Consider the following 15,876-nt stretch of genomic DNA (forward strand, 5'->3'; position numbering starts at 1 on the left):
GGGATACAGGAGTGCTGATGCACAGGGGCACTTGTACCCCAATGTTTACAGCAGCACTTTCAACAATAGCCAAATTATGAAAGACCCTAAATGTCCATCAACTGATGAATGGATAAACAAGGTATGGTTTATATATACAATGGAATACCACTTGGCAATGAGAAAGAATGAAATCCTGCCATTTGCAGCAATATGGATGGAACTGGAAGGTATTATACTGAGTGAAATAAGTCAGACAGAGAAGGACAGATATCATGTGTTTTCACTCATATGTAGAACTTAACAGAAGACCCATGGGGAAAGGGAAGGGGAAAAAATAGCTATAAACAGAGAGGGAGGGAGACAAACCATAAGAGACTCTTAAATATAGAGAACAAACTGGGGTTGATGGGGGGTCAGGGGGAGAGGGGAAAGTGGGTGATGGGCATTGAGGAAGGAACTTGTAGGGATGAGCACTGGGTGTTGTATGTAAGCGACGAACCACGGGAATCTACCCCAAAAACCAAGAGCACACTTTACACACTGTATGTTAGCCAATTTGACAATAAAGTATATTTAAAAATTTTTTTAAATTAAAATGTGGTTTTTAATCATTGATTAGCAATTCTGTTTTTGCTCTATCAGCATTGTTCATCTCACATGTCCACACCTCCTAACTTTGACTCTTCTAGATTTGATGAGTAATATAAAAAATAAGTAGCATGCAGTTTTTAGTAGGCCTTTCAAAAAGTTACTAAAACTGCTTTTATTCAATATCTAATACACTTACTTGCCCCCTGTAGGACCCATGTGTGCAGGACCCCGCCTTCTGAGAAATCCTACAAGAAGATCATGGCTGGATTAGGTGCTCTGGTCCACAGTCCCAGCTGAGGATAGGCAGTCATCCTAGCTCAGGTGCCAAAATGAGTGAAAAACCTCCAAAGTATTCAAGTCCGCAGATGTTGAATCATCCCAGCTATTTAGATCAGTCCAGCTGAGCCTCTATTGTGACCTCTTGGAACACCTGACCCACAGAATCGCTGAGCATAAGTTGTGGGTTGGTTTGTTACTTGGTAATTGACAACTAGAACAATAGAGTTATCATTTGCAGTAGCATTGTCAGTTGTAAATTGTCAAGATGTTCAGGGGAGTATGTTTGGTTTTAGACATTTTCAGTATTTCGTGTCTCCTAATTGGTTTCTTGCCTTCACTCTCTCCTCCCTCCATCCAACCTGGTTACCTAACTGACATACATCCCTGATATGTCACTCTGTGCTTCCCTCTCCCCAAATGTTATCCTCCCTTCCCCTTGCCTGTTGTCCATACTCCTTAGATGGATATTTGCTGACCTTTATTCTCTGCAACCTACAAATACACATTTATTTCCAACTAGTTCTACAAGCTTTACTAAATCCTTTGGATTTCATGAGACAAGAACTAGAAGAATCTTCACAGTTATTTTCAAACTGCACGTCCACTCTTGCAAAGTCTACTTCCAGACTAAGCACCCTCTGGAGAATCACTGCTTTAGTTCTCCAGCGTTGTTGACGGACTTATGGTTATTCTTAAAATATAATGAAGGGCATTAAGAGTAATTAAGCACCTCCAAACTTTCGTGTTATAGACGTTGTTTCTCAATATTTTTGTTTTTCTTATCTTTACTATGTAGGATTCTGTTCTCTGGAGCTTTCTCTTAGTTTGCCTGAGTCATATTCCTTTCCTGTTTGGTAGCAATTATATTCTTTCTCCCTAGTGGTCCCCTTAGGATTTAGAGATGATACTCCTAGATATCATATATTGACCACCCAATAAATGCCATGTATTTTGCTCAGTTCCTTACATACATTATGTCATGTGTCACTCTATTTTCTCAAATGTTTTCTATACCAACCATCTGGAATTTCCATGTCTTACTCTTCTCTGTTGTTTATCCTTTTATCATTATTGTTTCCTAGAATGTTCAATATGACCTCTGAATAACAAAGAATATTTTGGCTGTAGATGTGTTTAGAAAACTTTTTTTTTTAATTTAACTTTGTTGCAGCTGGTAAAGCTAAGGTGCTGTATCTACAGAAGATAAAATACTGTAAAAGAGAAAATGTTTAAAGAGATGATTTCATATGGGATAAATACAGAAATAATAGGGAGGAGCATTCATACTTTTATTAATGAATAACATCTCAAAAAAATGGGGGGGGAGGAAACCTGGGGTTTTAGAGAAGCAGATAAACAAGGGAGCCATCCTGTTAGTCTTATGGGAGTCAGGAAGATGGGTGGGGGTGAGTCTTTGAGGAAAGGTAGAGGTAGATCTTACCTGGGAATTTAAAAGGGCAGGTTTGTTTTTGAGGTTAGGTGTTAATTGGAACACAAAAGAGTAGAAGCACCAGGCTCAGATATGGTTCAACATTGTCTCAGGGAATGGGGATGGGAGAATCCATAAAGTTAAAACACATAACTGGGAAGGAATTCTGATGGGGTAGAAAAGATCTAAACAAGTATAGAGCTATAATGACAAATTATGGCTGGAGGAAGATGTGATTTTAATTGTAGAAATTAGACTAGGGAGAATACGTTTCTAATACTCTGAGCTTAATTTTCTCCAGCCTCAACCCTCAACTCCCAATTGGGGATATGCGGTTATGGCCTCCTGATAACATGAAAAACCTCTGAAATGGGAGATAGAGCAAATGAAGAAAACAAGAGGAGAAATGACATAGAAAATTCTGAAAATGTCCTTTGAAAGTGATTGTGTTGGAAATTGTTATTAAAATTCCCATAAATGAGACTAGGACTACAAAGACAAATGGAAACATGATTCTGGCCTTAAAGTACTAATAAAAGTTTGAATGTAATTTCCAGAAAACAGTCTGTACAGCGATTATTCCCTAAGCTCTCTTTCAACTTAACACTGAGCTAAGACATCACACAGAGTCCTACTTAATGTCAGCTAACCCTTGCATTACTTATAGCTAACTGCTAATTAACAAGGCCTCCAGACTACCAGAAAACAGAACCTGCCTCACAAAATCAGTGGGTCCTGGTCCTTGAGGAAAGCACATGAGAAATGGAATTTAACTTCCAGTACTCACCCCATCCCACTGTGACCAGCATTCTGCATAAAATGGTCATGTGACAATTTATCTGTCAAGCTTTGGACAAGTATGACAAAGTAATTACTTGAGAATGCCATTGTGTAATTGTACAAAACACTGGGAGAGTGTACAAGACCATCCACTAGATGTTTCCTACTAGATATGAATTTCTAGTTTAGCTGATTAATCTTCCCCTATCACAAATACTTCATTTTTACTACATCTTTCTCACTGATTTCCCCTTCTTTCTCTCTCTCCCATCTCTCTCTTGCCCCCTAGCTCTCTAATGCTTTCTCCTGCTCTCTCTCTCCATCCCCACCTTTCTTGCTCAATCTCATGTGCTCTCTCCATACCCCTCTCTCTCTCCCTGTCTCTCTCTTTCTTACATACATATACACACTTTAAGTGTTTCAGAGACTTTTACTAAGACCAGTTTATTCTTAATGGCATCAACTTCACATCTAACTTACCATCGATGGAGGAAACTGAACTACAGTCTAATGAAATGCTTTGTTCAAGGTAACTTGGTGACACATCTAAAACTAGAATCCAGAGCTATAAATTACTACTGCTGAGTAAAGAGTTAAAACTATACATATTAAATGAATACATGACAGAAGGAAGTGAGTAAAGTGGTAAGTGGATAATCTCTATCCATAAAGATAAAATTCAGGGAAAAGAATTATTTATTTGGTATTATTGAGTGCTTAATGATGAGGGAAAAAGGATGGCTACTGAGGAAATATCCAGTTGTGTAGATTGGTTTCACTTAATTATTAATTGTGAGATCTGTTTACTATTTTAATAATGAAAATAGTATATGCCTTTTTATAATTTATGTAAAATGTAAGTACAGTGGAATTAGCTCTATTGAAACTTAAGATAGACTTAGTTTTCATGGCAAAACAAAACTGCTCTGTCAGAGTATACTCTATCTCAGCATGTATTTACTACCATTTTCAAACTTCAAAATCAGTTCTAAAATGTAGAAAAAAACTATTTTTTGACACATAAACTAGGTTATATAATCAGGGAATTTTATTGTTAATCTCAAATACACTAAGGGTATACAAATATAGAAATATTCCATTGTAGATATAAATATATATGGATAAATATTATGAAATATCTTTAAATTTTATTCTCTGAAACTTCCATAGCAGTTTCTCAAAATTGATACATTTGAAAAAATAATTTATAGTGAATTATTAATCAGAATAATGTAAGATTTCCAGGTAGAGATTAACTATAGTCATTCTTAAAGTGCTTTTAAAATCACAACTGTTTCATTGGCAACCAATTCCTAGCATGGATCTTTGTCACCTTGCCAAAAACAATTTTTCTACTGTTCAAATGTATTCATGATTTTTAAAAAAATTATTCAATTTTATTCAACACAGTATGCACTATGATGGGGTCAAAAGTGTATGAATGTCAGAAGAGACTTAACTAGGTCTTAGAAGATGGAAAAAAAAGGTGTGATAGACAATTATGAGAAGGGCTAAGAGAATAAAACCCTGTATGAGAATAATGTAAATAAAATTAGTAAGATGGAAAAGTAGGTATAATTTCAGGGATAATTTAAGCACTCTGATGACTGAAGTTAGGTAGGTAGGGAGGTTTTGGTGACCTGACTAAAAAAAAGAGCCTTCAGGGGTGCCTGGGTGGCTCAGTCAGTTGGGTGTCCGACATAGGTTCAGGTCATATCTTGCAGTCAGTGGGTTCTAATCCCACGTGGGGCTCTGTGCTTACAGCTCAGAGTCTGGAGCCTGCTTCAGATTCTGTGTCTCCCTCTCTCTCTGCCCCTCCCTGCTCATGCTCTATCTCTCTCTCAAAAATAAATAAACAGTAAAAAAATTAAAAAAAAAAACAGCCTTCAATGCCAGTTTGATTTTGTATTTCACTCTCTGTGTAATAGCAGACAATGTAGGCACGTGACACAGGAATCTGTCAACTTCACTCTTTGTTTAAGAAAGGAAGTGTGATGGTGATATGAATCATATCATATTGAAAAACAAGAGACTGGAAGTCAATACACCAATTAGGAAACTGTTCTAATAGTCCTGGCACATAGTTCAGGACCGCTGGTTCAGCAGTTTTGGGAGTAGAAGAGAGATCGTGAAAACAAGTGGCATGGCTGACACAGAAGCGATAGAGTTTAAGAAGTGAATTATTACTCAAAACTGAGTGAGAGGAGAAAAAGAACCTTGGTAAAGGAAGTGATGAGGTCAGTTCTGGCTATGACTGTGTTGCTGACAGCATAGTTGTATTGAGATATTTAGAAATTAGCTAAGAATTGAGGCTTGAGGACATGGACTTGGGAGTTATGGTAGAAGGTGTTCAATAATTTTATGGATTAAAATCATAAATACATCAACTAGAAGACCACTCGTTATCTCTAAGGAACATGATCAGTTGAGGAGAACCAGGGGAAACCAGACGCTGTGGTGTGGTTGAGTATATTGTGAAACCATGGTGGAACAGATATGCTTGTTTTAAAATACCAGCAACAGAGAGCACCTGAGTGTCTCAGTCTGTTAAGCATCTGATTTCATCTCAGGTCACAATCTTGAGGTTTGTAAGTTTGAGCCCTGAGTTGGTGTCTGTGCTGACAGCTGAGAGTCTGGAGCCTGCTTTGGACTCTGTCTCCCTCTCTCTGCCCCTTCCCTGCTCATGCTCAGTCTATCAGAAAATTGAGTAAACATTAAAAAAAATTTTTTTAAATACCAGCAATAAAAAGGAAGGTAGTTTGAAAGTGAAATAAAATCAGGGTAAGGAATATTTTAGCATAGACTAGTCAGATTGTGTCTTAGCCCAAGGAATAAAGAGTTTATGGAGGATAAATTGAAGAAAAATGAAAAAAAAAAAAAAAAAAAGCTTGGTAGAAAACACAGAGATTTCTGGGTTCAAGTTCTACCTGCAACATTTGCTGACTTCATTTGATTTGTCTCTTCTGTTTTACCAACCTCAAAGAATCAGTTTAACCAGATGAAAATCCACTTAGTTAATTGAAATGGTCTCTAAAAATGCAGGGAAATATAGCAATCAATTTGCAGAAAATTGAGAATAAGGGCATGAGGCAAGCATAAATCAAACAGTTCTTCTCCCTGCTGTGTTTGCATATACCATTTTCAGACCAGCTATTTTTAAGGGAACTTCAATTTGGTTTTGAAATCATTCTAATGGAGAACCATGCAGAATTTTAGCTCTAAAAAGAAAATGACACATAGTAGAGAAATAGAAAGCTTGAATAACCCAAGTAAATTATTTCTGTTGATGAGATTGTTTTAGGATGGTCTCTCCTGGGTAAGTGGATTGGCTTCCTGCTCAAGCCCTGAGTTTGCCACTGTGCTCTTTATAATCCATTGCACACTGTGATTCTCCATGAAGAGTTAGAGCAAGCTTGTTTATTAGATTACATCTGAGTGTGTTCTGATGCAGTGGTATTCAAACTCTGTTCCTCAGCATTTGAGGGCACCACAGGAGGGATTCAGAGGCATTTGATTAGTATGAAAGATTTTAAGAAAGTGTCCAAGAAAGTGTTCTAGAAGGCAGAACTCCCAAAGCCCTGTCCTTACTTCAGTAAGACTAACTCCACCAGTATTTGTTAAAATACTAGGGGAAGGGCAGGGAAGGGGAGGTGGAAGAGAGAAGGAGAGGAGGGAAAGTAGAGGAAAGAGGGAGGGGAAGAAGGAGAGAGAGGGGAGGGGAAGGAGGGAAGAAAGAAAGAAAGAAAGAAAGAAAGAAAGAAAGAAAGAAAGAGGTGAAGGAGAGGAAGGAAGGAAGGAAAAAAAAGAAAAAAGAAAGAAAAGAAAAGAAAGGAAAAGACAGAAAGAAAGGAAAAGAAAGACAGAAAGAAAGAAAGAAAGAAAGAAAGAAAGAAAGAAAAAGGAAGAAAGAAAGAAAAAGAGAAAAAAAGAGGATGGAAGAACAGAGGGAAGGAAGGAAAGAAAGAAAAAGAAAGAAAGAAAGAAAGAAAGAAAGAAAGAAAATTAGGAAAACAATTGAAAAAAGAATGTGACGTCAAAGAGGATGCAAGATAACATGTTTAAAAATACAGAAACATTTTCAAAATAAATGAAATTGAATAAATTTATATTACATGACTTTAGTGCTATTAAAGCTAAATAAAACAACAACAATAGAAATTAGGGGATAAAGAAGCATGGGAAATGTTTGGAAGTCCTACTGGGAAGAATGGAATGGGGGTTAATTTGAGGTTAATATTAGAATTGGCTAATGGCAAGGCTGCCCAGAACTGGTCACTTATTACATGAGTTATAATCATTCTAAAGTTTTCCCCTCACTTCATTCTGAAAGTAGATTATAAGTAGAATAATAATGGAAAAAAACACAGTAAGTGTGTTCCATATGAAAATAAGTTGTACAAAAAGCTTATGCTCTCAGTCATATTATTGGACTCCATAAAATAATGAAAATGATTTGGACAATTCTTTGATATTCAAAAGGGGAAGATATTAGCTTTTCATTTAAATGTCCTTGTCCTCATCTGTTTTTAAGAAGAAGATTTTTAAGAAGAAATTACTTTTCTGTTAATATTGAAAATAATTAAGATCCGGCACTGTTGTTGAAATACTGGGTTAATTTCAAAATACTTAGTTTCAGGGTGCCTTGGTGGCTTCATGGCTTGAGTGTCTGACTGTTGGTCTTGGCTCAGGTCATGATCTCATGGTTTATGGGTTTGAGCCCTGCATCGGGCTCTGTGCTGACAGTGTGGAGTCTGCTTGAGATTCTGTCTTTTACTCTCTCTGTCCCTCCCCTGCTTGTTCTCTGTATCTTTCTCAAACTAGTTAAAAAAAAAAAAAGTTTCATACATTGGTTTGGATCTTTGAATGCACGGGAGGTTCAAAGTGCCCACATCTGGACTTCAGTCTCCAAGACTTTGGGTCCTACCTTTATCACTTTTAGTGTGTGCATACAGGTAAGGTACTAAAAATTGCAGTTTTCTTATCTGTAATATGGAAACTTTTTTTAATGTTTATTTATTCTTGAGCGAAAGAGACAGAGAGAAAGAACAATTGGGGGATAGGGCAGGGAGAGAGGCGGAAAGAGGATCCAAAATAGGTTATACACTGACAGCAGACAGCCCAACGTGGGGCTTGAACTCACAAACTGCAAGATCATGACCTGAGCCAAATTCTGATGCTCAACTGACTGAGCCATCCAGGTACCCCTGTAACATGGGAATTTAAAGTACCAAATTTATAAGAGTTTGTGAGCACTAAATAAAAAGCTCTATTTAATGAGTAATTCATGCCTCTTAGTAAGTGCTACATAAGAGTTGAGTATTATTAAAAATACCATTATCATTTCTGATGTGGGATCATACTTTCAACATTTTAACCTTCAACTCTCAACATTAACAATTCTCTCCAGATCTGCTACTTCAATGCCTTTAAGCTTGTCTCCCATTTAAAAAGATAATACCAGAATGCAAGTTTCAAGGAAGGGATTTTTGCTCCATTTAATTCACTGCTCTGGAATCAGGGCTTAGAATAGTACCAAATATATCACAGGCTCTTAATAAATATTTCTGAATAAATTTATACAATTTTAGTGCTTTATAGTGAAAGGTGAGAACACAGTTGGATTGACATGATTCTTTCTATGTCTGTCTTTTTGTTATCAGAAATAGGAAAAAAAATGCATTACTTACAATCACACTAGTTAAATGATGGGTTAGCTAGTTAAACAATGGGTTATCCTGTTAGATAAAATTAATGCCTGTGCCAAGATAGAAAATAAAAATGGGGAGTCAAGATAGAAATACTGTTTTAATTGTGTGAACAAGTACTAATGAAATAGTTTAGTTCAACACATTTGCTAATACAGAAAACATGACACTTTGCCTCCAAGAGACTTGGGAGGTCACATGTATAAATGAAGATGTGGAAATAATTCTAATGGGGAAAAACAAATCACTGGAATTTCTGTGTTATGGCTATTTAGGAATCACCAAAGGAGCCATTCTGCACTTGATTGTCATTTATGCTAATACTAAGTAAAAATGTTTTTAATCTTAACTAATACAGCATTTATACTGACATTGTTTCAATTCCCCTTCTATTTCCCAAAGAGAAATATTTGCCACGGTAGGATTCAGTCAAGAGAAGAACAAAAAGGCCTGGTGTAAAATTTCAGTGATGTGGATGGACACATCTTGGGATAATTATATTCTGCCTGTCCAAAGTTTTAATGACTATTTGAAATGGGGAAAAGAAAAGCCTTGTCTTATTCAAAATTTTGAGTAATAGGACTCTGTATAGTTATGTCTTTTCTGTGTTTCACTTATCAGAAAAAAAAAAAAAGACTCAACTACAATTGGTTAAAACCAAAAAAAAAAAAAAGAGCTTTCAAAAGCTTTTCTTTTTTCCTCTCCAGCACATCAAAATTCATCTAGATGACAGATAATAGGACTGTTATCATGGTACAGGCTACTGCATTGCCTTCAGCTACTGCATTTTTTTTTCTGTTCCCCTTGGATTGTTTAAGAAGCAAAGCAATCATTTCACTGGAGAGAGTTCATTGGAGGAAGGCAAAGTTACACAGAAGGATCAATATTCCAAGTGGCAAAGAAACTTGGTCATGTGAATCTCATTAAAATATATCACTATCATCAAATCAGCCATTGTGAGAGCCTTAGGTACATTTTCAAAAAGGATCTTATACTTGACAGATGTTACTTTTCCTTCTTGATGGGTCTAATAACCTTAAGTCACCATCACTTAAATACTATCCTGAAATCCATCATTTCTTTTAGGTGCTCACAGTTAAAATCTGAACACTATCTGAAGAAGGAAGAGAAAATAAACCAAGTTCTGAAATAAAAATTAAGCTAGTTGATAATCAGCTTGATTCTCCAAAGAAGATGACTCATGCAAATATCAGGACAAAGTCTGGGGAGAAACTCTATCTTCATCCCATCAACTAGTATCAGAGTAAATAGGATTTCTGAGTGGGGAGCATAGAGGTGGTTCATATCCACAGAGAAATTGTCCTTGGTAAAAGAATAAAAGAAAGGTATAACTAGGTAAAGGCTCATGGAATAAATTCAGAGAATTTCATAATTCTCTCTACTCCTGAGTAGGGCTGTACGAATGCTGGCCAGACTATTGGTATAAACCATCTCACTCCTAAGTTCTAGCTTGAACAGACCATCCTTCTCTGCTCCCCACTATTTCCCCGATGGTCTTTTGTGTAAGGCAGTGGTTCTAACCATGAATGTATTAGACTCCCTTAGGAAGCTTAAAAAATTTACCAATGTCCTAGCTTCAGCCCTGCAGATCCTGATTTAATTGTTTTGGACTGGAGCCAGGCATTGGTTCTTTTACAGAGTGCCCTGGGTGATGTCAATGTGCAGCATGGAATGAGAAACATTGGTTTACACACTAATATCTTTTACTAACCCCACTTGTCACCTCACATCTGTAGTTAAACTAGCTCCATTCCCCCTTTTGTGGAAAAGGAGTCCTTAAAAGAAGATCAAAGATAAGCGTTTAACCCTTATATTACATTACCATCTGATGTGTAGTATGGTAGCTTTCACATCTGTCCATAACCTACCATTATGCAGAGTCATAAACTTTGTCCAAGGCACTTCTTTCTATTGCTTGCCCATGTTCTTCCTCTCTCCACTACCTCCTGCTCATTGCGCCTTCTTGTTGTGCCTCACGTTCTGTGATTCTTCTTCCTCCATCTGGATTTGCTCCCTTGACCATGACCCATACCACTGGATAACACACTGTGTTTCCATCTGTCCAAGTCTTTTTTTTTTCCCTCCTACATGGGAGCTTGTAAACTGCTCTGGTGATTACACTTTGAGGCCTGAAAATTTTGATACATCTAGGTGTGAGTTATCTGTTCTTCCTCAAGTAATGATTTATCACAAAGAAGTGAAAATTTCAAGTACCTTAGTAGGTCACTAGAAGAGGAATTTTAGCCTAGTGAAGCGCTTCCCAAAATTGATTCTCCAGAGTCAAGTCCCCCAAATGATTCTGAAGAGATTAAAAAATTGTGGTAAAATAAGTTGGTTAAATGCTAAATTCTATGTCCTTGATTTGAAGAATTTAAGTATATAATAATATATTAAAAGCTGTGAAATTTTCTTAAACAGGCTTGTTTTTACTTTGCTTTGTACAGTGTTTTCCAAAATTGCCTGACCTCATGATGCCTATTTTCCTTATAAAACGTTCTCTTGTCACATTGTGTATAAAATTACTCATAAATAAATAGTCTCCATTTCCTTTGGGGGCTCCATCTGGAAGAGTTGAGAATAGATTCAAATCATGTAATAGTACCCAGAGTTCATTCGTGAAAGATCAACAGTGGGAAAACAGAATAATGTAGTGAATATATAATTATATATTATATCATCCTATGTAGTCTTATAATTAATGTATGTATTCTGTGTATGTGTGTGAAAAAGAGTTACTATGTTATGTATATGTGTATATAAAGGAGATACTGAATATTTGTTAAAAATCTCACCGTATCAAGTCTTTATTTAATCATAAAGTAGGTATAATTATAATTTATAATCTATATCATCTAGAATCACTTTATAGAAAAGTAATCTTAGACTTTGAATGATTTGGGAACATATGCAAGATAATACAAACTAAAACATCAAGAATCTGGAAATCAAAATCTTGTCCAATTCCAGGCACATTTTTAACTATTATGCTATGGTGGAAGTATAGGGTGAAAGGTTTACAGTAAAGAATTGTCCCATCTTATTGCACAGCACTTTGGATCCCTTTCCTTATCACTATAAAAGGTTTATCTTATTTCAAATATTAATATATTTTTATTCTTATTTGTACCAGAAGCAGATTATTTACAACAACAAATTTAAAATAAAGAAAATTCTGCTACACTTATTATAGGCAGGCACCCAAGTTAATTTTAAACTTTTTAGCAGGCAATGCAAAAAGACAAATAAAATCCAATGTATAATCCATTGCATCTAAAACATAAAAACAGAGTTAATTAACACAAGCAAAATTTTCTGGATACTGAGATAAAATATTTTTGTTTCTCAAGGTTATTTATATTCACACTGTGAACAATATCCTCATTCTATGTTTCATTGGGTTGTATCTTATCAAGCTATTTTTTTTTGTTTTTGTTTTTTTGTTCTGTTTGTTTTGTTTTAATGTAGGGCAAGGGTAATGTACCAAAGCCTGATTCAGTAATGGCTGACCAGCCAGGCAGCGTGGTGGCGTTAGTACCAGCGGGAGGGAGGGTGCAGAAGTAATGCCATGTAACCCAGGTGCTCAGTTCTCTGGTGGTCTCTGCTAAATTCAAGAATGGATTTTTTTTTAAAGATCTAAGGGAATGGATGGACTGTGATACTTTCAAGCAATTCTTCATAAATATTGTTTCTCTCAATCCAATGAAGCCTTTGATAGTTATTGAGCAGCAGAGAGTTCCAGGTTATATCCTTAGTATATACTTGGACCATCTATTATCTGACAGATAAAATCTGACCATGAAGCATCTGTCTTGCTAGGTATCTCTATGAGGTCTCTTTTAACTCTCTCCCCAGAACTACCTCCTCCGCATTATATTTAAAAAAAAAAAAAAAGAGCACCTTCTTTTTTTTCTTTTCCAACAGTCTTTCCTGAGGAAACTAGACAGCTCCAAAATGTTAGTATTCCTAAACTGTCAGTTCAAGGTAGTTTTCTGTAGTCTTCATCTTTTGTTCTTGTTTGTTTTCTTGCCACAAAGTAGAAAGGGGTTAGGTAGTAATAAGGGAGGCCATGGTATAGCCATTTATTACCCTTCTGGAACTGCTCCAAAGTGCCCCTCCACATTAACCCCAGAAAAGGTGCTGATCTTTTCTTTGGCCATTCACCATATGGTGTGATTTGAACCACATGGCTGAAACAAAGAAAAGCTCATTGTAATTCCCTCTGGGAAATCTTTGTGACCACATACTCTGGCACATGGCCGTGGGTCTTGTACTTGGCACAAGCAGCAAGTAAAGAATCCTCTTCCACTATGAGCCCTGAAACTCATTTCCATGTCTGGAATTGGATCAATTAAGTCACTGAGATTAAATAATTATATGCTTTAAAGAGCTATTTGCTGAGTTAAAATATGCTCATCATGCCCGTGAGGAAAAGGTGCCCATCATATCCATCACTCAGGTTTCTGGACTTTGTCTAAAACAGCAAATTGTGGAGATTCAAGACACTAAAATATTGGTGGTGGATATTCCTAGTCCAACTCAACCAGAGCCTATCATTGTGTGTGTGTGTGTGTGTGTGTGTGTGTGTGTGTGTGTGTGTGTGTAGGTGGTTGGGGGTGGGGTGAGGTGGGATGAAGGAGTGGGGAGAAAAAGTTAGTTGATGGTATTTATCTTGCTTGTTTTCTCCTAGAAATTCTAAAATTGGCCAGCTTCCTTTTACAGAGACATAGAGCCAGAAACAAAACTATCTAATTTCCTGATTTTTGTAGTTGAAAAGATAAACAAGTTTTCTGGCTTCCAATCCTCTTCCATCAAATACTGAGAAGAGCTGTGTAAAGTCGGATCATTGCATGTTAATTGAGCTTTTTTTCTCTGAAAATCCCTGCCATAGATGCTTTCAAGAGCATTAACGAAATAGGCTCTATCTTCAGAAAGCTTTAGCACTTTTTATAAAATCTATTTTTTAGAGAACGTCAGTGCTAGATAGAAGGAAGAGTGGATGAAGAGAACAGAGGAGAAGGGATGATCAGAGGATAGTTTATATTTGGGAAAAAAAGCTCTCTGCATGTGGTGCCATTGTTGATGATGACAAAATCCAGGTTGCAATGCTGTGAGCTGGTGACTGGGTTGCAGTTGAGGGAACAATCCTTTCTAAGGAGGTCAAGAGATCTACTTGTTAGATCATTTGCTTCAGTGTTGAAGTTTCTAAAACTGATGGCATGATTGTGTGGGAAAGAAGACATTTATCCAAGTGAACAAGGGAGAGGAGACAGACATAACAAAAACAGAGAGAGAGAACACTGGTAAAATCTGATGATATGTTAAAAAAAAACAAACAAAAAAACCCCCCAAAACCTAAAATTGGTGAAATGGGAGGAGAATTTATTTAGTTGTAAAAACTGGGGAGGGGGGCATGAAACCCGTTAGCCTAAGGTGCTAAAGTGAGGTGCATTAAGTGAGTATGGAAAGGAACAAAAAGCAGCAGGACCTGGAACCTCAGACATGGCCCTGTTAACTAGAAAAGAGGTTTTTGGAAAAGAGGAGGATGGAGAAATCTGTGAATCACAGACCCTGAATCCCACAGGACATGGGAGTCAGGGTGTGGGAGGAGAGGAGAGAACAGGAGATGGTTCATAGTAGAATATATTCACAGTCATCAGGAAACAAATGTCTGTGTCAGGAAGGTCCAGGATGCTGGCATGAAAGGAGAGGTTTGTTATTAATAATGTAATGGAACTCAGACCTGGACTTTTAGTAAAAGCAAGAAGAGACAAGATTTCCTTGTGACCGGATGGTACTCTAGTCTGGCAGTGCTGGAGGGTTGCCAAAATTTAAAAGGCAACAGCCCGCGGTGGGGAGGACAGGTAACAGCCAGTGAAGGGCATCTGTTCTTCCCAGCTACTATAGCAAAGGGCACAGTTATCCTTCGTAAATTTACTATAGCCACCTATCTTTAAAACTGATTAATGCATAGGTGTCATATAAAAATAGTATCATCACAACCATCAACGTTAATCATAAGTACTACGTATTAAGTGCTATGTACTTTGCATGCAATATTTTGTTAATGCTAACAACAATAGCCGTTGATGTTAGATACTACAATATTAATTTGCAGTGAGATAATTTTAGCTCTTTGAGGCCAGGGTCATTAAAACATGAAACCAGATATCTATCCAGGGTTTTCCAGCTTCAGAAGAAATAATCTTCCCAAACTTTCCAAATTGATTCCTGCCTTATGGCTGAAGTCAATTTCTCATGAAATCTCTTTGTCACTGTACATTGGTGGTTCTTGAAATGTTGTCCCAGAACCAGCAGGACCGACATCACCTGTGAATTTGTTAGACAGTCAGACTCTTTGTTTGCTCCAGACCTACTGAATCAGAGAATCTTGGAGTGGAACTCAGAAACGTGCATTTTAACAAGTCCTCTGATTCGCAGACATGCTAAATTTTGAGAACTACCGTTTAGTCATAAATTTGTGTAGAATGCACAGGGTACATAGTTAATTCTACATCTTCCCCTTTTTGTGTGTGAACAGAATTTGAGCAATAGCTCAGTATAGTAACAGCATGCAATTCTAAATTTCAGCTTTGCAGTAAAATCTCGTGAGAGACATTGTTTGGAAAATGGTCCCTCAACTTTTCATCGCTGTGTTAGACATACCCCAAGCTTCAAAAATCTATCCAACCAGGGGTCAGGTCTTAAAGAATCACAGGTCGACTTCATCTTTGGCGATCCTGTCAGGTATTTCTCATGATATTTCATCCATTCTTTGACCTCTATTTTCAAGTTATTTTCTCTTTCGTGCCTCCAAAGACTTAAATCTGTTTCTACGTTTCTTTTTGCCTAAAGGAAAGGTGTATTCGAGGCTACAGTTTATTTTAGCAAGGAGCCTCAGGAAATCTTAGCAGAAAAAGGTCATCACGTCATTACCTGCTATCAGATGTTGGTGCGCTGATATGAAAGTTTAGGCACTAACTTGATAAGCAGTGATATTACTGGCAAACACTCGCTGGTAGATAGCAGTGAGCAAATTTATTCTGTGAAATAACTTTGCTGAAATAGGGTTTTAAAGGTTCTGACTTGAAT

This window comes from Panthera leo, chromosome C1 (assembly GCF_018350215.1).
Source record: "Panthera leo isolate Ple1 chromosome C1, P.leo_Ple1_pat1.1, whole genome shotgun sequence".
Classification (NCBI taxonomy): domain Eukaryota; kingdom Metazoa; phylum Chordata; class Mammalia; order Carnivora; family Felidae; genus Panthera; species Panthera leo.